This window comes from Neopelma chrysocephalum, unplaced genomic scaffold (assembly GCF_003984885.1).
Source record: "Neopelma chrysocephalum unplaced genomic scaffold, ASM398488v2 Primary Assembly neopelma1_81, whole genome shotgun sequence".
Taxonomy (NCBI): Eukaryota; Metazoa; Chordata; class Aves; order Passeriformes; family Pipridae; genus Neopelma; species Neopelma chrysocephalum.
In genome coordinates this window covers 5,752,463-5,777,341 of record NW_020897743.1, presented here as the reverse complement: position 1 = coordinate 5,777,341, position 24,879 = coordinate 5,752,463, and the positions used below count along the sequence as shown (strand labels likewise).

The following is a 24,879-nucleotide window of genomic DNA, read 5'->3' as shown; positions in this document are numbered from 1 at the left end:
CTAATGATCATAAAATCAATTTGTGTATCTCTGATTCCCTTTTTACCTTTTCTGAAGGTGATATTCTTTGCAGAGGACACATTTTTCACGGTGTTTTATTGCTCTGAATAGCACTTCCATTCCTGATTTACTTAAATTTTTAAGTCCCAAGCTCGAATTCATTCAGGTTGTTAAGACAACCAAAGGTAATTGACAGCTCTGAATGCTTCTTCCAGAAAGTGCCATAGAACTTACACCAGTTTTTGCTCTTTAAACCAGCTGTTTCTGGCTGTCACAAATCCCACACACTTTACCCTTTACGATTTACTCCTGGATTTAATTTTTGTCTTTTTAGTGGTGGAGAGGACAAACCTGATGCTCAGAGGAGTAGCAGTTGCAAGCTATCTGTTCATTGTGCTGTTCATTGTGTGACCAAAGTGCGTGCAGATTTGTCTTGCTATCTCACTCTTAGTTCTCCCAGGTATTGTTGGCAGCATTGTCCTGGCATTTGGGGAGCTTTGTTGTCCACACTGAACTCCATGCCCTTCAGCCTCTGAGGCAGCTTGTTTAAAAAGAGCTCTGTTTAGGAAAAAAAAGATGTTGACATCGTTTCTGTGCCATGTTTGGAGGTCTCAGCACAGGGAAGTTAAAAGAATTTCATGCAGGCATCAATGGGGTCTGTTAATTAGAATAAAATGGTTGCATTTGAAATTTGTACATTTATTAGTACAATAAAAGGATGAATTTTTAGCTGTATTTCTGTTGATGTCACTCATCAGAGGTATAACTCAGCATTTCTCACTTGGGAAGTATTTCCAAAAGGCAGGTAAGTGTTGTTACTTACTTATTACAGGATTGTGAAAAGTAGTTAGAGAAGATTCTGGTGTGACCAAAAACTTTGGGGAAAAGCTTGTAGGGACAAGCTGCAGTTCTCTGGATCCCCAGTGGGAGTATTTGACATTCTACCATCAGTGAAGCAGTAGAAATTATTTCAGAGAATTGTTGCAGAGGAAAAACTTTTCACACAGCTGAAAGCAAACCACCCTGTCACAAAAAGTTCAAAGGCAGATCTTGTGGAGAGTAATATCCCTTTTTCTGGACTTTTGATGCTTTAATTTTCAGCTATTTAATATTTAAAGAAATGGGCACTGAGGCCTTTGCCATCATGCATTTTGATTTTCAGCTTCATGTTCCTGTGAATGAACTAGTGCAATTTTGTCTTTTTTTCATATGCATTTGGTTGTGCAGGTAGATTACAGACTAAAAGTTACTGATTGTGATTAGGTGGTTTTAAGTCTCAACATTGTTCTAATCAATCAGTTTTCTTTTCAGCATCAGACGTTCACATATGTAGTAATTTTCTTTGGCATTGTTATTCTTTGATTGTAAATGCCCCATGAGTAGGGCATTATAATAGCGAGACACAGTTTACTTTGAGGACTGATATTCTTTATTTTTTTCTCTGCTTTGATTTTTTTAATGTCTCATTGTTTTCTTTATCAATAGCTGTGGCAAGGGGAGAACTACTGTGACAGCCCAACATCTAAGACATATGTTAATTAACGTGTTAATTTATCATTAAACACAGTTTATAGATCCAAACATAAACCTCATGGGAAACATAGTAACTATTAATTATACAGACAATATACTTTGGCCTAGTTTTGGACTTCATCATCTCAACAGAACTATCAAAATAACAGATATTTGTCTACCAAGCATGTCTAGATGTCATGTAATTTGATGAAGAACCAAGACCAAAGGGTTTCCCCTAAAATATATTTTCCCTTGCTATTTGAAAAGCAGAAATGTAAGGGGAAAACTTAATGAAAAGGCCAAATGAAAAGATGTTATGGATTAAGAAATCAATATATTTCATTCTAATAGAATCCCAGTCCACTTTCTGAGTTCAGACTCAGAAAGAGTCCAGGCTCTTTCAAAACACAGAGTGGTTCTTCCACTCTTTGCCAACAGTGAGAGGTGGTTTGTGATAAATCCTGATATACGCAAAAGTTTTTAATTAAAAAAAAATCCATCTATCAATTTTTTATCAAATTTCCAGGTTTTTCCACCTTGCCTATGATGTAGAATTTTGTGAGGAAAAGGAGTTGGTCTCTTGTGTTACCACGATATCAGAACACACTAAAGTGGCATCTGCCATCTGTCCTTTTGAGTACTGAACATCTATATTATCTTTTTTTTTTTCCATTTTTTTTGTCTGGTGATGTTGCAAATCTGTGGAATTGTAATTCAAAATTCTTTGTCCAGTTGTCAAGGCTGCCAAATTTTAAAGGTCACCTGTGAACTAATGCATGTCCCCCTCCATCAGGAGCCAGTGGTATCCACCTTTCTGTGGTGTCCTCCCCACGAGTGCCATATTATAGTGCAATATGTCACAAATACAATGTGACAGATCATTTAAGAGTCTTCTAACCTGCAGGTTGTGTTTTAGTCAGGTCTGTAATTGTGGAGCATGAGAGAAAGGCAGGACTTTGAGGGCCTGGGGGATGTTACATGGCTGTTTTAACCTTAGGAAAGGCACAGTCCTGTACCCATTAACTTTTTTAGCTCCACACGCAATTGGCTGCTCAGACATACAGTAATCATGACTATACATCAAAGATATTGTCATTGCCATGCTCTGCCCTGGTCATGCCCCATTGGCAACTCTCACAGCTGTTTGTCCCTTTGGCCTGACACTGCACAGCAGTTCTTATTATAACACCAACATTACTTTAATCTCATGTATAATTCAACTTCACGTCCGATTTCATTCTGTCGTTTGTCCTGTGACCTTTCGTGACTACCACATATGCCAGCCTGGATTCTTTTCAAGGGGTCCAGTTCCATCTCTTTTTCCATCTGTGGAAGGATCCCCAGTTGGCTAAATCTTCCTGTTAAGGGATGCTCAGTGTGCATTGCCAGAGGAGTCTGTCAGGAATTGGCCGGGGATATTTTACTGGGACTGTTCTGCCTGGATCTTGATTCTTTCCAGTAGAGATAAGTTTCAAGATTTAGTATTTACTGCTGTTTTAATTACTGCTGAGTATTGAAGAGGAGCAGGATTAAATCTCTTACATTCTAGAATGAGGCAAATATTATGCCTTTTTTTTTCTTTCTTAAAGAAAAAAAGTAGAATTTAAGTACTTTGGATGCTAGGATCATTCTGCCTGGAAAACTCCCTACAATTTTATTTGTGTCACTATTCCCTAAAAAGCTAACCATTAACTGATTTGCTAGAAGTGTTTGGAGGCTAAAAATGATGATGCTGTATTCACAGCATAAAGGCAAAAGTCTTCTTTTCTTATTAGGTGTGTCTTAATACCACTGTATTCTTAAAAACTAGAAAGCCAGACTTTTGAAGAAGAACATGATGGTTTTCTCATGATGTCACTTCTGTCAGTAACAGCTCTCAGAGTGCAGTGTAGTGATGTGTCAAGTAGCATTATAATTATGCAGCCTGCATAAGAGTTCTTATTTCATCTCCTTGCAATTATACAGCAATATTTTTCCTAACTTAATGTCCAGAAAAGTAAGAATAATGCCTTTTGCATAAGCAGATAAATCTTTAGCTTCTTCGTTCACAGCCTGGCAATACTTGCATTTTTATTTTTTTAGTCTCTAATAATTAGTCTTCACAACAGTCAGATTTTATCATTAAAAGTATACCCTTGATCAGTCCCTAGGCACACAATTTTACCCAAATATTTGATCCTTGGAAGTCTGCCAGTACTTTCAGACTAAAAGATTACTTGAAGTTTCTTTTACATAATGTATGCCAAATTGTTCTTCTCCTGAAATACTTACAGAACTATTTCTGCTATTCCCAGAGCACCACTGAGTAATTCCTTACTGAATTTCTTACTGTACTGAATATTCATGAAAACTTATGAAATATGACAATGTTTCTTCTAGAGATGGTTCTTCCAGTGTCTCACCCATAGAGACTTACTTTCTTATGGCTGGTTTGTTCCAACTGTTACTTTTTTTCTTATGGTTGGATGATTCTTCCGAAGGAGAATGTAAGACTGAAGAGTCATGGTCATTGCCAGTTCTAGCCCTTTGCTGGCACAGATGACAACATCTGATCCTTTCCCAAGTTTAGCAGACCTCAGCTTAAGCTAGTTAGATGCCTTTACTTGATACTCTTATTAGTATATTGTCTCATAACATCATTGTTATGACAGAAGAATTTCCAAACTTATTTTGCCAATGACCACTTCACACCTGGTCCTCCTGGTACACCAGAACAGAGAATCCCTGAGCACCATCAGACATGGAGTTACAGTACCCTAAATAAGCTCCATTAGTCTCACCTTACATTTGTCTTCTTTGATGTCGAGTCTGATAATGATCATATAGAATTCCATGTCCTGTGGGTACTCTGAACCTGGTACACCACTGTGCTCTGTAACAGACAATTTGATGTGAAAAAATTCGGATTGTTCCCCTCCTGTAAGCAATTAATGTGGACCATTTCTGGGAGCCACATACAGCAGCTTTTCTGACACTGCGTGACTCAGGTCTTTATGGATGGGATGCTGATGTTGGTTAGCAGCTCTTGCATTCTTGGTTGCATTGATAACTGCAGGAGAAGAATTAAAGCTAAGAATACTTTCAGCAATACTCAAATGTCTAGAACAAGCATTCAGTCATTGTTACCTGCTTGTTTAGCTCATATCATTTATATGTGTTTGTTTATGTAAACAGAAACACTTAAAAAATGACTGATGAAAAAAGAGGTGTTTCTGACTCAAGACTCCAAATTTATTGCACATTTTATTCAGAAGTGTCTAAATCAAGGATTTTTTTCTTTTCAATGATTGCATTTATATTTTTTTAGTCACAGTTTTATAATTTCATTATCTGGATGTTCTCCCAGAATCAGTCTCGTGACCTAGTCTTCTCTAAGAACTCCCCTTGTTGTGAAGAGAAGAGGAATGAGCAATCAAGTGCTGTTCAGTAGAGTCAGATATAGCTATATTATTGTTCAGTACTTATTTCTATTTTTAACAATTGTATTTAATTAGAAAATTTCAAGTAAGAACAGAACATATACCTTTACCATGCATTTCAGTGATAATGCATGAGAGACACTCCAGCAGAAGAAGCCAGAATAACAGAAGGCAATGTTTGTTCTTTGATTATATCTGTTGCATTTTCCCCAAGCTTCAGAGTAGCTCAGTATCAATCCTGTTTCTCTTATCTCTTTGATTAACTTGAGTTATTTCAAAGAACTTGTATTTTCACAGAATCTACAGAGTAGTTATAGATACACTGAGAAATTCCTATCTTGGTGGTTTCTGCCTTCCTGGCAAAATAGTAAAATGCTATTGAAAATAAATAGAAAAAAAATTAAAAAGAGTAACAAGTAGCACAAACATCATCTTGCTGTAGAGATCGGTACAGTTGCCTTGTCCTCCACAGCACCAGACCAAACATCTGACTAAGGAAGAGTCTAAAATAGTACTGCAGAAGTGCAATGAAGTATCAGCATAAAGGAGCTCCTATGGAAACAATCCCACCAAAGCCTCTCATTTTGTAAAATGTTTGGAACAGTTTTTGAGATTCTGTTCTCTTCAAAGTCCATGCCAGAACTCAGCCTGCTTATGGGTTTAAGAAGAAAATAGGCCATGTACACGTCCAAAAAATGGCTGGACTGTATTTTGCTGTAATTCCACAGGCATCTGACAGAGCAATGCTGTTAAAACTGCTCGATCCTCTGCTTTTCTCAGCCAGTAGCACTTTTCCAATTCCTGTTTGCTTCCAGAAAGTAATCAGACAGACTCTGGTGAAAGCGTGTGCCATGAAAATTAGTTCAACGCAGAGATGTTCAAACTAGGTGAGATCCAAGCTTATAAATTCACATAAAACAGCACTGCATAGTCTTTTCTGACCAGGACCAGATAAAATCTAGCCAAATTAACTTGGTATCAAGCCTAAATTAAGAAGCTTTGATTCTTGTCAAACGATTATTACCTTTGGGACCCTGCCAGACCTCTGTGAGTAGACTCTCTCTGGATCTAAGATCAGAGGCCTGTAGCCAGCATTGCTATTCCAACTTGTCCGTTCCAAATTTCATGACTAATACGAGTAAAATGAGGTGCTTCAGCATCTGTCAGTATAAAAACTCCTGGTGTCTTCCTTGTGAAATTCTTAGCACATACCATGTGTTCTGCTTGCAGCCACAAATATACAGAGCAGAAGTGACTCAGCGTTTCCAACCTCATGATAAAAGTAACAAAAAAAAAAAAGAAAAGAGTTGTTCTCCTTTCCTCAATTCCCCTTTTCTCCCCAGAAAATCGTGAGCTTGAAAAATACCAAGTTAGTGTTACAACCTCCTACTCTTTTTTTTTTTTTTTTTACTCTTTTCTGTGATGGAGGCAGCAGAGTCAGTTTGGGTTATAGTTCTTGGATAATCACAGGAGTTTAGAAACCCCATCTACTGTGCTATTTGACAGCAGTGAAAACAGATCAAGGTTATTCATCCCTCTAACCATTGACCTCTACATTCGATAAACACACAGCTGAAAAATTACAGTATCAAGGAATTTGTCAAACTTGGCCAGAGAGCATGAATTTAAAAAAACAACCTGTGCAAACCTATGAAAAATCACTTTGTAAAAATGACATTTACTTACTGAAAAGAAGAAAAACCACCTGCTTATAGGTATTCAGACATGGGGTTTTTTTAGAAATAAAGTATTGCTTTGTTTTTGCTTTTGCTTACCAATGAGAAAAAGAGTGGATAGCTTGCTTTTAGGCTTTTCTATTTTCTTAACTTTTGTGTATTCAGCAACGGTATTTTATATTACATTGATATACATCTGCCAGTGGTGGGGCTTTCATAGCTAGCAGAGGGATATAATTTTTAGATATGTAGATCCTAGATTGATAAAAATCCAATGATGCCTCTGGAAATGGAGAGTAGAAAAAGAAAAGGGAAAGGCTTATTCTACTATTTACTAGTTGGTTAAAGCACAAGAGAAAAATTGGACTAAAATCTGAAATCAATCAACCTAGAACAGAAATCAGTGTGTAATTATCTTTGTGGAGGGTGGGGATGAAAAAAGGGTAAGGATGGGAAAGGGTAAGGATAAAAAGGAATAAGGGAGACCCTCCTGTCATGAGTCATGAGATTCAGAGTGGGCTCCCTCGCCAAACTTTGCCCCAGACTTGACTGACAGTTTAGGCCTAAAGGTTTTAACAGCACTTAAATTTAACAGCACTTAATTGATAGATTAATTTAAACAATTTAACAGAAGATTCTATAGAATTTGCTATAAGCACAACAGTAACTCACAGGCCTAACTCACTTATGAATCTAACATATTTAAGAATTTAGGAGACCAACATTAAGAGCACATTTGCTATAGTATATTCACACTTGCACACACACAGACATAAAGGAGTATGTACAGGTATAGCCTGTGAAAAAATCCCCTCGAATTCAGTGAGGGACTCTCATCAGATGCCTTGGCATCTTCTCAACAGGCAGAGGGTTGAGCCTTGGGCCGTGGGGGTATCAGCCCAGGCTCCGTTGTTGTTATTTGGCCTTCCAAGCACAGCAAAGTTGAGAGTTCAATGGTTCTGAGAGGCCCCACTCAGACATGCTGATCACACCTGCTGTGCTCCAGGAGAGCTCAAAGGGTCTCTCAGGACTGCTCTTTGTAGGGTCACAGGAGACTTGCTTTTCACCACAGTAATTTTCCATCCTGGCCACAATTTGGGTTGATAACTTTCTTTGAAAGTTCAACAACAAAAACGTTGTTGCACTTGGGTGGTTGTTCCGGCAAGAAAAACAAGTTTCCAAAGCTGTTCAAAAGCAGGAGCTCGTTAGCCAGCACAAATTCCAGGGAGCAGACAGTGTTTCTGGAAAGCTCCAGAGGAGCTCAGCCCGGGTGCTGTTCATCAAGGTTGAGGCCAAATGAGCATTTGTGAGATGATGGTGCAGCCCAAGAGGGGGGTGTGTGTGGGGGGGGGGGTGGTATGACCACATACCCTTTAGGGTTGTGTGGTGAAAAGTTACATTTATGGCCACTTTCTAAAAGCAAAGGTAGCTCATTTTCCTATCTGGGTTTGGTAGAGACAAAACTGTGAAATGAGAGCTTTTCTGGTCAAAATGCAGCCACCTGGAACTTATTTAATTAAAAAGTTTTTCACGAGGCGTTTGCATGAATCTTCAGTGAAATGTATTTCTGCCCACTGTTTACCTTTCATTGTGTCCCTGTTTAAAAATGCTCATGGCAAATAGTGAAAAAACAGAAAATATACAGTGTATTCAAACTAAACAGAGTTAGAGCATGGCAAAACCAAGTAATTCAAATTACCATGATGTATTATAATTTTCACAATTTATGAAATACTTGCAAATATATAAATGTATTTGATTAAAACAGAGCAGTGTTCACTTATGAAAAACTTAATAATTAAGGAACTAAATGAAAAGGAATATTATTTTTAATTACTAGTTCTGTACTGATGCATCTCTTTATTGGCTTCCTGTACCAGCCCATCCCTTCCCTAATTGATTTTTAATACATGTTCTTCTTTTGAAAGAAATTGAACCAACTTTGCATATCCACCATGCTTGTTTTATACATCTTTAATAAATCAAAACACAGTTATTAAGGTCTGCAATTATCTGTGTCTGAAATGTTGACTAGATATAAATAAAACTCTTGTTTGAATGTTGCTCTTAATTATGTGCTTTTGATTTTCACGACTTTCATTTTAGAAAACTGTAAAAAATGTAATTGCTAATGAATGTCTGTGCTAGGGTGTGATTATATTGCAGTGTCTCTTATACAAGCATTTGAATTTGAATATAAATATTTTTCCTGTTTCTGTTTCATGAGCACTGGTACTAAAATGTCTAAGTAATGCTAATGCATGTGTGTGTAAAGTTTTAGTTGGCGTGTGAAGTATCTTGACACTGAAATAATTAGACAGAGAGAAAGACTTAAAGTGAAATAGTGTTACTTCTATAATGGCTGAAAGGCAGAACTTCTGGCTTGGATAATTTAATTTTTTTTTCAATCCCACCAAATCTTTCTGGTTTAGAATGTGTGCCAGTGGTGAAGTCTTAGTCAGTCTAGTTAATCCTGTCCTGTGTATTCACTTTCATAGAGAAGATATAAAGGTAAAAATGCACGTGAGGGAGGGACAGAACAAATGCTGAAAGGTGTATTTTCAGTTTTCATTGTATGGCCCGGTGACACTTATAGACTGTTGTGATGAAGCCACAGTGAGCTGTACTGCTGGCTAGTTGTCCACAGAGAGTTGAAGTCAAAGAAGTTCTCCAGTACATCATTAGACAAGGCAGAAGAGGCAGACTCCATATTAATTCTGCTTGCTCTTTAATTTCGGGAAGTCACTTCTGAGCCTTATGGATATGTTCAGGCAGGGGCTCTGTGTGATCTCAGAGTAGCTGAAGGGCATCAGATGTCCTATTTCTGCCACTGAGATGTGCCTCAGCAGCCAAGTAATAGATTATAAATTTCTGAAAGCGTTTTTCAGTCATGGATTTTTACCGTATCCCTAAACCGACCACAGGATTTCAAAGAGCATAAAAATCACTTGTACCAGAGGATTTTGCAGCATAGGTAATACTGTGGAAACTCACTGTACTGTCATTTTGACACAAATAATTGGGCATGGAGCTGCACATACACAGAAAAAAAGGAAAAAAAAAATCTTTATCATGTGCTACCACACAGGATGTGTAATGTGGACTTACAATTGTAATAATCCATCACTGTCCGTCTGTATTGAAATGGAAAACAAAAAATATGGTCTTTGAACTGCAAAAAATAAAATTGAATACCTGTGGTACAGTTACATTGTTGGGTTATATTGTAGCTGGTATGTCTGCAAAATAGAACTCTTTTACTATTCCACTTCAAATTTATTGCCAAGTAAACTCAGTTTGTGAAGACGAGGACTTACTGGTTTGTAACTAAAATGTTTTATTCTGAATAAATTGGGTTCATATTTATCATTGCCCGCAATGTTACTTTTTACAAAATATAGGCATTTCTTTTATCTCGTTCAGTTTGCTTTCCACCAAAGGGATAATTGCACTGCTGATAGCTGGCAAACAAATTACCATTTGTATTTGTAAAGAGGAATCTGCCCGTTTGTGCAGTGGAGGCTGAGTTTTGAAGGCATTATAGGTACAAATTAGGGATATATATATGTATTCCCACAGTTCTAGACTGCTTCTAGCTGGGCTGCAGCCAAAAGAGAGCAAGGTGAGAGCCATCAGCTGTGACAGGCTGGAAGGGTGATCTCCATGGAAAACAGTTTGCTTGTAGGCACGGGCAGTTGTAACTCACAGGGAAAGCAGATGCCATATTCCCTTTTAGGCTCAGTGGGCACAAAGGATGCTTTTGCTGTCACTGCTGCTGACATTGTCACCCAGTGGAGTTTCAGCTTTACCCCAAGTGATCAGTCTGTTGCAGTGTTACATCCTTCTGTCACGTCCTGCTCACTGCTGAGGGGATTGTGTCACAAAGACAAGTTGTTCTAAGACATGACTGAACAATGTGTTGCTACTTTTTCTATATTAGCCCTTTTTGCTTCAGCAACTGAAAGAAAGTTGGAAAGCTTGACTTGCTTTGTGAGGAAGAACAACGATCACGCACTTTGCATAGGGTGGTTAAAAAATTAAATAAATGGGAAAAAAAGAAGTGATTGATGATTTCACAGGTTTCCCAAGAAAATAAGGTTATCTAAACCAGTAACCATACATTAATGAGATATGTCACAGTTCTCATTTTCTCTTTTTTTTATTTTGCTTTTCAGTGCTTAGTAAATTTGCTACAGAGGAGTGTAGTATTATTTCAATAGATTGCTGAATATTTTTAATTGATTTCTTCATTTGTTTTCTGATGCTTCATCCTGCGCTCCTGACATTGCTAAGAGCATAACATTAGTGAAATCTATTGTTGCATTAGTGATGCATCTTTTCCTTTTTGCTGCCTGATGTGGCAATGACAAGAGGGGTTTGTCCTGTTGTGACTGATTGGTTGTTGTAGAAATGTAATTTTTGTGAAGGGAAGAATAATATGCGTTGAAGAAACAACCTGTTTTAGTGCTTTGGGAAGTCCTTTCAGTCTTGCACAAATACCATTTATTTTCTTCAATCTTTAATATCTTGAACATAGTTAGTCTATTGAGCCACTTTGAAGGTAGGGTGTGATTCTACTCCACCTCCTTTTGAGTGTATTTAAACTGATGAGTGCCTGTTTGCAAGAGATTGTTATAACAGTATATTTTACTCATCTGTGATGGGGCAGATGACTACAGAGTATTTCAGGCACCTTGGGCACTGTTTTTGGCTTGGCTGGTAATTTAATTTAGTTATTTATCAAGAGTTCAGAGTTGTGTGTCTTGAAAACAAAACACAATGTTCATTTTTTGGCAAGACTGGATGCTTGTTTGTTAGTTGTTTGGGATGACATTAAGCTAAGGTTTTGGCTTAATGGTGTGACTTTTTTGTTTCTTTCATTGATTGGTTGGTTAGGGGGCTTGAAAACTTTTTTTCACGTGTTTATTTTCTCATTGGAATATATATTTTCTTATATATTTTTTGTCATGTCCTGTTTCACCAGGCACTTTACAGTGGCAGAGATATTTTTGGTGGAAGGAAATATAACCACAGGACCTGTTGTATCTATTTTTTATTATAGTTTTCCTGCCCAAATCCCAACCACAACAGAACACACATGTGCAGTCCCTGCCCAAAATCCTGTCCTGTTTCATCTGGAAGTAGCTGCAATCTGTGATCCTTGTGCCAGATGAGCAGTGATGTGGCAGATGTGAAAGAAAAGGTAGGAATGCTCTCTGTGTGCTGAGAACACAGCGTGTTCCACGTGCTCTGCTGTTACCTCAGACCTTGCCTTGTCCAGATGAGTCAAAATTTTGGGTTATCTGAAATTCAAAACAGGAGATACACAAGCTAATAGGAAAACCAAAAACTTTTAAAGAAATAAAAAATCCCAATTTCATAGAGGTTTTATTTCAGGTTAGAAACTGGGAAGTAAGTCTTCATACGTATTCCACTTCTCCTAAATGTCTGTTGTTTGGGGTAAAATCCTAAACCATTCATTGGAAATATCTCTTTTGTGTCTGTGGTGAGTGATCAGATTCCTTCAAAATTTCCAGTGTTCCCTGCAGGTCTGGAGGGACGTTTTGAACATTCATTAAACAGCAGTTGTAAGTGTTCTCTGAAGTGCCTGAGTCATGCCACAGAGCAATACATCTCTTTCCCTACCCTTGTAAAACTCTAGATTATGGTTTGGTAAACAGGCACGTAAATGTGATTTGTTTATTTTTTGATCTTTTAAAAGGTAAATAGTGTTCCTACCAGGAAATGTCAAATGCATTTGTGCCATTAAAAATATTTTCTTCCAAGCAAATAAATAACTCTTTAACACGTAAACCAGATACTTTTATTTCCAAATTGATTCTTTTGTAAACCTGGAAGAGTACTTAGAATCACTAATGCAGATATGTTATTAACTCTCATTGAAAGCTCTTAAAAATTCAGCTAACATATCCCCTGTGAAAATTTTGTTTTCTTTTTTCCAGAACAAGCATCCCAATAACAGCACCATTGCCCTGTTAGGCCCAAAGTATGTATTTTCTTGAGAATCTGCATGCTATAGTAGGTGAACTCAGTTATTTGATTTACATATGGTATTTTTTGACCATAAGTTGTCCATTTCTTTGTTCTGTAGTTTTTCCTGTCACAGATGAGAAGCCCAAGCAGCAAAAATTCCCTTTATTGAATCATTATTGAGATGGTGCTCCATAATAATAATAATGACAAACCTTGTAGATAGACTATGTTACATTACTATGTTAAAAGGTTTGGGGTATTGAACAGCACAGCCTCAACCAGGATATCCTTGGGCTGATCAGGATGAGAAGAGCAGCAAAGCAGAACAGACCAATTCAACCACTGTTACAGTGCAAACTCTGCTGCCCATCACTGAGTTTCCAGGGCTTGTTTGCAAAATGGGCAATATCTCTTTTACAAAACATGGTGCTTTTTAATCACAACTAAAGGTTGCTCACATGAACATATTTTCCTAAGGGAGCAAAAAGAAACAAGTGATCCTGTACTGGTTGAGGGAAGGTATCAAATATGGAAGAGATCTGCCTTTTTCTAGTATTGAATCTCACCCTGGTAATGAACCAAAGGTGCATTACAGTTATGACTGTGGGGCTCCACTGAACCTTCTCTAGCTTGATGCATTGAAAATGCATGAAGAATTAACATTGCTTGCAAGATGGACATTTGTGATGTAGAAGAGGCTGCTGGGAAATCATTAGGATGCTTCTCTTGCTTTTATGGATGGTAAAAAAGTCACTCAAAAGAGAAACGTAGAATGTGTGAGAAGGTGAAGTAGCTACAGGTGGAGACTGGAGGGGTAAAGGAGCTAAATGGGCAGGTTTGAGTGCTCATAGCAGCAGAGAGGATGATGCAGGAATCTGGAGTTCTGCGCATAGATGCGGAAGAACTTACAATTGTCCTGAAGCGATCTCAGTTTCTGTACTAAATTTCAGTATTATTCTTTTAATAGTACTCTTGGTCTATTCTATTCTTTTGCTTGTGGATGCACAGACTCTGGCTGAACAAGGTTTCTTTTCTGGTATTTGATGTAGTTATCAGAGGAATGGAGTCCTGGCTCTTTGTGTTGGCTTGCTTTTATGATTTATGTCTCATGTATTTATTGCACTCTCTCTAACGTGTTCTTGGAAGGTGTGGGAAACAATCTTTTTCTTGTGGGAAGGAGTTTTATCACTCTTTTAAAAGCCAGCTTTGAGGAGGGGGTCTGCTGAAACACCAGCTCCCTGTCTCTGATGATTTGTCTCTTAATACACAGTGTTGTGCCAACAGTACCAAGAATGAATTCTAACTGATTCGTATAGGAATCAGAAATATCCTTTCTCTTTGCCTTTTCTACCCCTAAAAGTTCATCAGGCCTGAAAGTTTCTTTCCACAAAAAGCCCAGAGAAAAAGACAATTTATTGTTAAAAACATAATGCCATAGTTGCCAATATTGTACCTGATGGAAGAGAAGGATATAGTTAAATGTCTTATAATTTATGTCAGATGACATTTTCAGCAAAATTTCTTCCCTTGGTTGTGTTAGAGATCACAGTGTTTGTGCTTGGTAAAGTCTGACAGCAACAAAAAATTTTGCTAGATTTAATAATTAAATACACAGCAGAGGTGGCAGATAAGTTGGAGAGTGAACTGAGCTGGTGTTTTTTTTTGCTTTGCTGTGTTTAGCTTTGCTTTTATTCCAGTGTTGTCCTGGTCCTCACTGCTCCTGTAATGGTTGAGCAGAGGTTTTGTCACATCGTTGCGTGGGCTCCACATGCTGTTAATGAGCAAACAAGGTGCAGAATGAACTTTGTGGGAAGGTGCCCCAGGGAAAACAGACGTGTCTGAAGGCAGGAAAAAAAAGATGAATTTAAAAAATGAAACTAAAACCAAAAATGCCCTCACAACAAGATATGTCTGCAGTTATAGGGAGAGTATTAGCTCACTTCTTTCACACACAGGGTTGAATGCATTTACATTTTACTTTTTCCCCACTCTCTCTCTCCTCCTCAGAGGCATATTTGAAATCAACATGATTTATATTTAGAGTTAAGAATTCTTGTGAGACAAATCAAACTCATTTTCATTTCACTATTTCAAGAGAGCTACATCAGGGAGTGATTTTATAGGAAAAAAAAGGCATTGGAAACCACCACAAAGAACTTACAGAAATTACTATTATAGGAAAGCTTAAAAGTCAGTTTATATAGATCAAAGATCTTAACAGGTATGATGAGATAGTGAGTTAAATTAAGCTTGTTCACCATGTTGTCTAACATCCTTCAATGCAGTGAAAAATGCCTTTTCTGTAGCTATTAGAAACTTAAGCTGGACACACAAACAAAAGAATTTTTGTGCTATTCCGAAACCTTTCAGAAAGGTGTTCTGCAGGTGAAACAGTGCTGTAGAGAGTAACTATTCTCATTGCACATGTTGCAGAAAGCCTTCCTGAATGCTGGTGCTGGGGGATCCTTTGAGAGAATGCCTTGAAAGGCTCATACATGGATTCAGTTGACACCAATCACTCACACTGGGTTGGTTTTCGTCATGTAAAGTACAACATGCAAGGTAAAATTCCATTTGTACAGAATAAACCTACCAATTTATGAATAAAAGGTAAGTTTTATTTGCAGTCATGTATGTGCCTCCATAGGTGCTAAAGGTTCCAAATTGTCAAGTGCTAAATATTTATTTCCATATTTTCAATAACTATTGTTGAGGTAATTGAGATGTGTGATTTGTATTTCTTAGAAAAATAGGAATCTTATTAACTGTTATGGGATGCTGGGACAGAGATGAGCAAAATAATCAGCTTGAAATAGCAGTAAGCAACAGAATTAGGATAGGAAGACTAAACAGTACACAATATGCAAAGAAGAGCAATTTCAGATGCAATGGCAGAATTGAAAAATTGGTATGAACATACTTTGAAGTTTTATGACTAAAAGCAGTTATTTTTTGATTCTGGAAACCTGACAGAGCATGACAGAAGGCAGATTTCTTAGAATTATCTTTGGCTAGAATATTTCATTTTATTAGATAAGTGTCTGTTGCTATTTCTGTAAACAGGCTAAAAATAATTGTCAGCTTCTCTCAATTTCCAAAAGTTACCAGCATGCTTGTAGTGACATAACACCATAAAATAATCTTAATAGCTATTACTGATGGTCATCTTTTATAAAGCCTGACTGTGCCCATTCTGCAATGTTATTTTGTGTGTGCATGCATTTTCTATGTTGTGTGCATGAGTATACAAGTGAGAGTTCAGTACCCACCTTGAGAAGTGATGTTCGAAGGCCAAGCTACTCATGTGTTCAGTTGTAGTCACAGTGGCTATTAATATACCTCTTCTGGATATCAGTGGGTCTCTCCTGATCCAGGGCTGCTCCAGGAGAAGTATTTTATGTTATAATTAGTAAATGGTATAAAGATGAGAATGTGGAACAATAGTTACCTGAAGAAATTCGAAGGAAAGCTGTGTTACCCTTAAGGCAGAGATTGTAGAAAGGTTCATGTAGAGTCACATTGTCTTAGATAACACCTCATATATATCTGTATTCTGCTTCCTGGGTGGTAACAGTGTTGGTACCTATGGAAAAGGACCAGCTGTGACTGTGCTGTGCAAGTTACAGCCGTATGTGAATCACATGATTGAGAATTACACCTGATGATGCTGCAGTTGATAACTTCAGACTTGAGCACTGCTGTGTGATGTGTGTTACAGGCAGTCTGATTCCTCTCAGCCCTCCTGCATTGCAGGCTGAGATAAAACTGTAATTTCAGAGCCTTTCATTTTACAGCCACGAGTTTATGCCACTTCTTTTGCTGTAGAAATGAGCCAGCTGGGTTAGCTGGAACTAGCACTAGACTTTTGTTAGCATCAGGGTTTAGGTCATCAGAAACAATTTGTGACTGCATCACTCTTTGTTTGCCAGCAACTCAGAGGGTGCACATCAATATTGCTGGTGCAGTTACTTGCTAACACTCAATACTGTGTTTGAGCCCTTAGACTGAAATGAGTTGGATATAGACTAAGTTCAAGGTAAAACGTGGTTTTACCTTGAAGATAAACATATTAAGGAAGTAAGAGTTTTCAGGGTCCATTATACAGTCTGATGAATCTGAGAAATCTTGTTTTCTCTGAGGCTATGAAGTTGAGATTTGAGCTACTTAGGGAGACAGGGCTGTAAAATCCATCAAATTTTGTCATCCACCCTCTCAGGCATCTTCCAGAAGATGTTAAATCCAAGAAGAGAATATTCCTTCCACAACTCCTCCCTTGCTACTTCTAACATACTTTAGAATCCTTTCTAAATTGAGAGGATGTTTTTGAAGTACACTTACTTAAGAGGAAGCATTGAGGGGTTTGAGTTGCTCCAATCAAAAAGAAATCATTTCAGTCCTGTTAAGGGTTCTTTTGTTGCTGTGTGGTACTCAGCAGTTTGAGTTTGGCAACTTCTCAACAGAGAAAAGTAATATGTATCATGAAAAAATAAGAAATAAGAGTTGAATGATCTTTTCCAGGCCAAGATGTCCAAAGTGTTATGTAAAACTAAATTTTCAAAAGCTGGTGCTGGTGAAGAAGCTTGGCTTTCCACCTAAGGCCAAATCAGTATTATCTTTTAAGACCTTAGCAGCACCTTTAATGTTGTTTCTAATGCAAAACACTTTTGAAAAGAAGTGATGTAAATGCCAGGCTTCCTTTCAAAACTGGGCGCAATTTTTACGATGATAGACAAGCAGTGATAGAGTGGAATTGCTACATGTAAAACCTCTCTTCTGTGCCTGAATTTTGAGGTGTCTTAAGATGTCACCTTATCTCTTTGCCATCTCGTACAGGAACTCCCAGAACACACAAATTACCAGTAGTACCCCATTGTTCTAAGATACAACCCTTGTAATGATTTGAGGGACTCTGGTCAAGCCCGAATTTCAGAGACTTCCCTCCTGCTGTTGAGTGCTGGCTGGTTTGCACTGGCTGGTTTGCACTGCCTCTTGTCTCAGTCTGTCCTCTCCCTTGGTTGCCCGAGGCTTTAAAAGTTGCCCTCAGGCCCTTCTTCCTAAAAGTAGCTCTCAGCTCTTGTCTTTCATTGCTGTTTGGACAGTAAACTCATGGGCTTTCTCTGTCCATGTGTATGTACAGCCAGAGATAATTTTGTGGAACAGCAATCAGGAGAAAAGCCCAAGGCCTGGAGCCAAGGGAGAGAGGGACCTGCTAGACCATTAAGCAGTGTGTGCATAATTCATGCTGTGTCTGGGAGGAAGGAGCAGCAGCCCAGGCTCTCCTGGCCACCCTTTGTGGCTAAATTGATTTTGTGTACTGCAACCAAACTTGGCTTGTGCTGATTTACTTTACATGATGCTGCAATGGTTAATGAAGGGGTAGATGGAATGGCTGTATCAGCTGCAAAAATTGGATCTGAGAGATCAGGAGACTCTTAAACTGTACCTACTTGACTCCTTGCTGTTGTCTCTGTGTGGGACAATACCTGGAAAACCTTGTTTGTGAATTAGTCGAGTGTTCACACAGGATTTTTAAAATAGAATTTTTTGTCTTTTACATTTCATTTCTTGTATACCCATTGCACGTAAACCTGGAGTTTCTGTCAGAAAATTACAGCCCCAGTCCCAAAAAATACTGACTTTTCTGTTATTCATTGATTGTCCCTGGTGGCACACTGCAGGGATGCCAGGAGACTGTCATTTCTGAATTTGGAGTTCTGCCTGGGGACGGAGGACTGAGCCTCAGCCACTGTGAATGCCAGGCAGCTCTCAGATGAAAAGGGTTCTCTGGCCTGCAGCAAATAGCAAAGGTGCTGTCTGTGTGAGACAGGCTCTTCTAGCCTGTGTACAAGGGAGATAAAATCAGACAAAACTGGGAAGAGAAGGGCATTATGCATGTAAACAAACATGATAAAGAGAATACAGTGGCAATGTTAGGAGAGGTTGGATAGAGTAGTTTCTAAGTAACTAATAAGTGGGAGTGTGAATGTTTCTCCTTTCAGAGGCAGCAATTAAATATCAGATATCTACATCGTAGGTGAATGCTACCATGAAAAATACAAACCCACAGCATCTAGCATCTTTGGCTGGGCTTGGAAAAAAACCCCTCCACCACAAAAAATGGTCTTCAGTCCTCTAAAGAGAGGGGTAGTTCCACACTTCTAACTGGATTTTAAGCCATGAATTTAGGTTGGAGCAGCCATTACCCAGTAAAACATTGTAAAGTGCATAAACATCATTGCTTGATAGTTTATAGGCTCCTGTCAAGACCATTCCAAGACCTGATTCATGGATTTGTTTAACTTAGGTTGTTGATGGCTTTACTTTTTTAAGAACAAGAATGACTGCTGCAGACTAATTAAAGCTCAGGAGAATAAAATACATTTGGAAATCACACTTTCAAGTAACCTGCAATACCTCTAAGATATATTTTTAGTAATGTAAGAAGCAACTCTAATCACTAAAATAAACTCATCAATGTCCTCACTTCTGCTGGAATCAGGAATTTGGGCCACCATTCTCAGCATGTAGGTGTAAAAATCTGTCATTCAATCTGGAAGCTGCAGGAATATATTCCCTCTCTCCATATGAATCCCCATTCTGTATTGTGCCTGTCCAGAGTGTGGACAATTTCCTTTAACAAGGGCAGAGGGACAGTCAGTCTCATTTACAGTCTCAAAAAGTCATAGGGTTTACAACATTCCTTACTGTGGCATACTTGGCACTCTGAAGGATATTGCTGTCTAGGTGGTAGTTCAGTAGACAACTCCTTTGGCTGGGTTTTCATTAGGAAATCTTCTAGAAGATTTATATCTGTGAATTTAAATTTCCTTGATGCCTCAAGCAGAAATGTTAATATCCAAACAAGGCCTTTGTAAGGAATATAGAATTGACAGCCACACAGTAAACATGAAACTTGGTTAGTGATTGAAAGGATTCAAAAATTACATAGTTGACAATACTCTGATGGAGGAAAATAAATTGTCTAGACTTTGCCAGCTTGTTTTCCATGAGTGTTCTGAGAGGTCTCTTCTGTAGAAAAGAGGTGGCTGTAACGGCAGAAGTTGTAACTGTCAATTTGTTAAAAGGCAAAGTAAATTGTCAGCTTGAGAAAAACATTTTGGAATATTTCATCTATAATGTCCAACACTAGGGAGCAAAGTCTTTTTTTTGGCATATTTATAATAGCACAGAAGTGATGAGGAAAGATGCTTTGGTAGGAGAGGGACTAAAACCAAAGTCGTGAAACAAAGTTTTAATTGAACATAAAATATCTGAAACTTAAATGAGCAATTTTTCATTTCTTCTGCAAGTTCTGTTCTAACCACTGAATCACACACAGAAATTGCAGTGACATAAACAGGATTTTCTTATAAATATCCATGCCAAGAAATGGCAAAATGAAAGTAGATATTTCTCATTATTTGCAAAAATGTTTCTGCATAATTACTTCTGCCAACATTTCATTGCTTTAGTGTCCCCTTGAAGGATTGCCTTTCAAAGTGAGTTTTATTGCAGTCTTTAAAGATAATGCAAGGTTGTATTTCTGCTGCTTTAAGGGAAAAGGAACTTAAAATGCCGACTCCCATTTCTCTCTTTACCTGACCAGGGTGTGCCTGCAGTGCTTTTGAGAGTGTTTCAATGTTTCTGTAATATTTTCTGTAATGGTTTTACTTTCAGCAGAATGCATCTTGCAGAAGGTCACCAAAAGGTTGAGATGTTCCAATTAGCAAATATTCTCATGATGTGCACAGCCTCAGTCTGAAACTCAACTTGTAACTTCATGTGAATTTTTGAATACAAGCTGTGCTTCTAAAATTGCCTTTAGCAGGTCATTTTTAGTTTCTGCCTTCTCATCGTATCCCCAGCAGTAATTGATCTTGGTTTTCCAGGATCCGATTACATTGCATGGGGCTATCCAGAGGACATGGATACAGGCTAGTAAACTGCATATTTGAATTAACTTCCCATATAGAATTGTTTGACCTCTGAGTGTCCTTTTATTTGCATGAAACACTCAATTCTGTATCACTGGGTCTATGAAAACTCAGTCTTGACTGTCTAGTTAACATGATCCTATACATTGGTCCTACAAGGTGGGAAAAAATAAGGTTTTCTACCACCTCTGATCCTTGAGGACCCCAATCTCGGGTGGTGTATGAAGAGCTTTTGTAGGGTTTTTCACCTTGCAAGAGGATGCCACTGCTTTCTTTCAAGAGTGGCCAGCAGAAGAGAAAAGAGTTGAGCTGCTTCCCTCCAGCCTGGTGATTAGGGCATTCTCTAACAAGTAGAACAGCCATCTGTGTCTTGTACAGCAACTGCTTTGCATTAAATGCAGATGTTGCCTTTTAGGAGACATCCCTGCTGTTTAGAAGGTGCTTCAGAATTCACTGGTTCAAGAATGAGTGTCTGACTCCAGCACTTCAGTGGAGCACAAGAAAGTTTCTGGTTTCTGGTCCTTAATGCCTGGGGTGATTTTTTCCCCCCATATTGTGTTATTAAGGAGCTGTTAACTAGAAACATAAATTAATTAATTTATTAATAAATCCCAAACCAAAAAACTCCCCACCCCGTCCTGCTAAAGAAAAAAGAAAACCACTGAAACAGCTTTCCATGAGCTCATCCTATGGAATCTCCTTCCTTCTTAATCCCATGGAAATCCTCAATGCAGTTACAGTTTGAGCTCTACTTCTCATCCACTTGAATGACCACAGGAGTGCAATAAGGATGTATTGTAATGTGGTAAATAATTACCTGTTGGCTTCAAGGAAGAAGCAATGTTGGAATCACAGTTTCAGAGAGGGTGTTGATAGCAGAATATCTTTCCACCTGGGTGTCATCTTCTTGTGGAAATTAAATCTCAACCTATGGCCTTCAGTTTGGATAATGTCTCATAGAAGGTGGTTTCTGAGCCACAAAGTTTTGATTCAAATTTTCCTGTTCACATCTGTTAAGGTATTAGATCTGGAGCATGGGGTCAAGTTTTTCCAGTCTTCATGCACAATATACTCTTAGGGAGAAAAAAACGCCCCAACTGCAGGGAAGGAAGGAGAGAAGGAAGGAAATTACTCTGTTGTCCATATAAACCTGAGGAACTGCATAGTTCTGTTTCATCCTATCACTTTCTGTCAAAGGTAGACATAGCTGGAGGTTTTGTTTGAACTCTATATGCTTCTGATTTCTTGAACATGTTCTTTCTCTACAGAGCACTGCTCACTGTGCAGGAAATTTTAAGCTGTAATTTGTTTTCAAGCTACCACCAATTTTTCTCAGTAGAAAAGAATTGACTTGATGTCAGTTTTAACTGGTGGTAGATGGAGGGACATTTTTCCAACCTGCAGTAAAAAGGCCATGGTAACTCTGAGAGCACCTGCCTATGTACATTTTCTGTGAACTAAACAAAAATAAAATAAATAAAGTGCAGTCGGTTCTGAAAACTGATACCTGTCCTTTTTCAGGAGCAGTTGAAAGTTAATTGAAAAGGGAAAAAGAAAGAGTTTACTGCTCTCCCCATTTTTAGCTTGACTGCAGTAATCAGAAACTAAGAACTTTCTATATGCTCTTGGGAAAATGTCAATGTCTTCTATTTTGTTATGACATTTGAAAGCTGTGACAAATGAATACGTATGTGTAACCCACTCACCAGTAGTCATTATGCCTGTCCTTCCCATTTTGCCCACTCTGTTGTACATGGGGAATTGTTTTGGTTCTGGGTTATGGATGCTGTCTGTTCAGTTCAAACAACAATGGCTCGTGCATTAATTCTGATCACTGTCAACAAGGATTAGCTGTGACAGTACCCGGTGCTGTTTTCAATTTACAGTGCTGCAAATGTGGAGTCAGAGTAGCTGAACTTCAGTGCTGCTGAAGTGTGGTGAGCAGGAACCCCCACACAGTGGGGTTTGATGGTGAATTTTGCCACTTGTTCACATTATTGCTTGCCTGCAGAAGCACCACAGCACTGGATAATCCAACTGACTCTCACCTGGGGTGAACTAAGGTAGCCCTCACAGTGGCTCTCACCTGCCAGATGGATGGCCCTTGACATATTGTGCTGTCTCAAACATGCCCATATGTTTTTGGGCGAAGTCATGTGATGAAGGTTAACACCAGATTCCCTGGAATGATTCAAAGTGAATTCTAGCCATCCACAAAGGTGAATTTGGGTAGATTCCAGGCTATCCACAGCAGGAGTAGGGGCGTTGGCTACAGGCTCCTATGGTTACCCTGGGCTTTGGGTCTTGGTAGAGATGTGAACAGGGATTTTTTAACAGTCTTTGAAGAAGCAAGCTCTTTACATGTGCTGGTAGAAGTGTCTGCATACAGCTGATCCACCCAGTGCTTATACTGGCCAGTCATTACTTTTAATTAATAGCAGGATTGCTTTGGAGAGATGGGCTTCCAGACTGGGGAGAGAGGCAGATAATTTTTTATTTTGTCTTTCCTCTGCTTCTTTCAAAAACTGCACTCCTTCATCCTTGAGTTTTTTGTCGTGTTAGATATGGACCAGATATGTGTGACTTGTTGTATGGAAGATACTCCATGTTTCTGGGATTTTGTACTTCAGTTAGTGGAAGGCTCAGACTAAAGACCAAGCCATGGTCTTGAACAGACATGAGTGTGCTAGACCAGCATTTAGTCTGAAGGGGGTAGAACATTAGCACATCTAAGTGGGCCTTTATGCTTACTGAGTTACTGAAAATCCAGAACCCAGTTCCCATGTAGAATGGAAATGAGGATGAGAGATATTAATAAGAATGCAGAGTCTGTTGTTCCCCCTGATTTCCCTATATTAGTACAGGCAATGCAATTTAATGACTTTATTGCTGCTTGGCTAAAAGGCTTTGTCTGACTTTTAATTTCCTTGTCTGTGGCACTTTGCTATTTGCAAAGGGGTTATGCAGAAGTTAAACCGTAGTAAGATTAAAATCAGGGTAATGAGAGTTACCCTGATGAGAGTGTGCTGACATCTGAGAGCAAAAGTTTGACCTTCTGAATTCTGAAGAAGCTGCTAAGAGCCTGGATGTGCAGTACACATGCCAGGGAGGCAGTGTAAAGAAAGGTCTGTCATATTTTGGCTCAGAGCCGACAGACATGATTTGCAGCATCCTTGCAAAGAGGAAGCCTAGGTAGCTGTGTGATAAGCATGGAATAGACAGGTTTCAGATATCCACATACAAATTCATTTTTTCCCTTCAGTTCAGGAACTACCAACACATCACATCCACAATGCCCCAAAGCATCCTCCCAGCCAGTTGGCTCTTAGCAAGAATAGAACCAATTTCTTAATCCTTACTACCACCTCCTGCCAACACACTATGGAAATAGAAGATGTATCTGCTTCAAAAAGCATTTGTCTGCTTTCCTGGGCAGGCTTATGCTTCAGAGGTGACAGCTGGTGCAGGAAAGAAGCACTTATTTATACATACGTATATATAAAAATATATCTATTCATATAAAAATATCCATGAAGAGATATATATATATATGTACATAAATATATATGCATACAGCAAATGCTTTATGTGTGCATGTGTGGATATGAAAGGGAAGAAACCAAGGAAACAGATGAGCTGCCAGTTTTCCAGTTCAATTTTATGTCTTAATGCTTTAGAAGAGTAGGGACAATGTCTGTATCCCTAATGAGCAGCAAACAGAGTAGACCTTATCTTGAGATGGTTTCTAGGCCTGGCAAAGTACACTTTTTGCAAATTCTCAATTTGACATCAAATAAATTCTTAAATATGCAGAAGATCAACTGTCTCGGTTCTCCCCTTCATAAAAAAATAATCCTGCACTCACCATTTACAGAGAATGACTCAGTAAATTCTTGGTAATGGCATCTGTAGTGAAAGGAAGTATCAAGAGAAACCTAAAGAGGGCAGTTGAATTTAAAGTTGCTAAAGACCTCAAAGAGAAAAGTAACTCATAATCCTTCTGAAAGAAAATTCAACATGTTGACATACTAGTACAGAGTTAACAGATGCTACATGCCATAGCCTGAGCTCTCTGCAAATGAAAACTGCAATAAAAAGCATTTTAAGAATATGGATTTTTTTTTTCTGAAAAAATCTCTTTTCTTGCTAAATCTTTCTCAAATTCACATTAAACAATGCAGTTGCCTTGGCACTGAATAGATGCAAAAATTGTCAATCTAAAAATTTGATTCATCTCTAAGAGAACAAGTACACATTGGACGCCAAATGCCAGTTTGAAATGCATTTATTCATTCCCAATTTACCACCTACTCATAGTATATAAAATGCAATGAGATATAA

The 24,879-nt window shown here is 38.4% G+C and overlaps 1 long non-coding RNA gene across 1 annotated transcript; it reads right to left on the bottom strand.

The window, feature by feature from the left end:
- Nucleotides 1-453: 453 nt before the first annotated feature.
- On the bottom strand, nt 454-10,417 carry LOC113970970. Its single transcript, XR_003535403.1, has 3 exons — nt 10,317-10,417; nt 4,301-4,387; nt 454-558 (listed from the first exon to the last, which is right to left on the bottom strand). It is a non-coding gene; the product is annotated as an uncharacterized LOC113970970 (long non-coding RNA).
- Between the last annotated feature and the right edge of the window lie 14,462 nt (nt 10,418-24,879).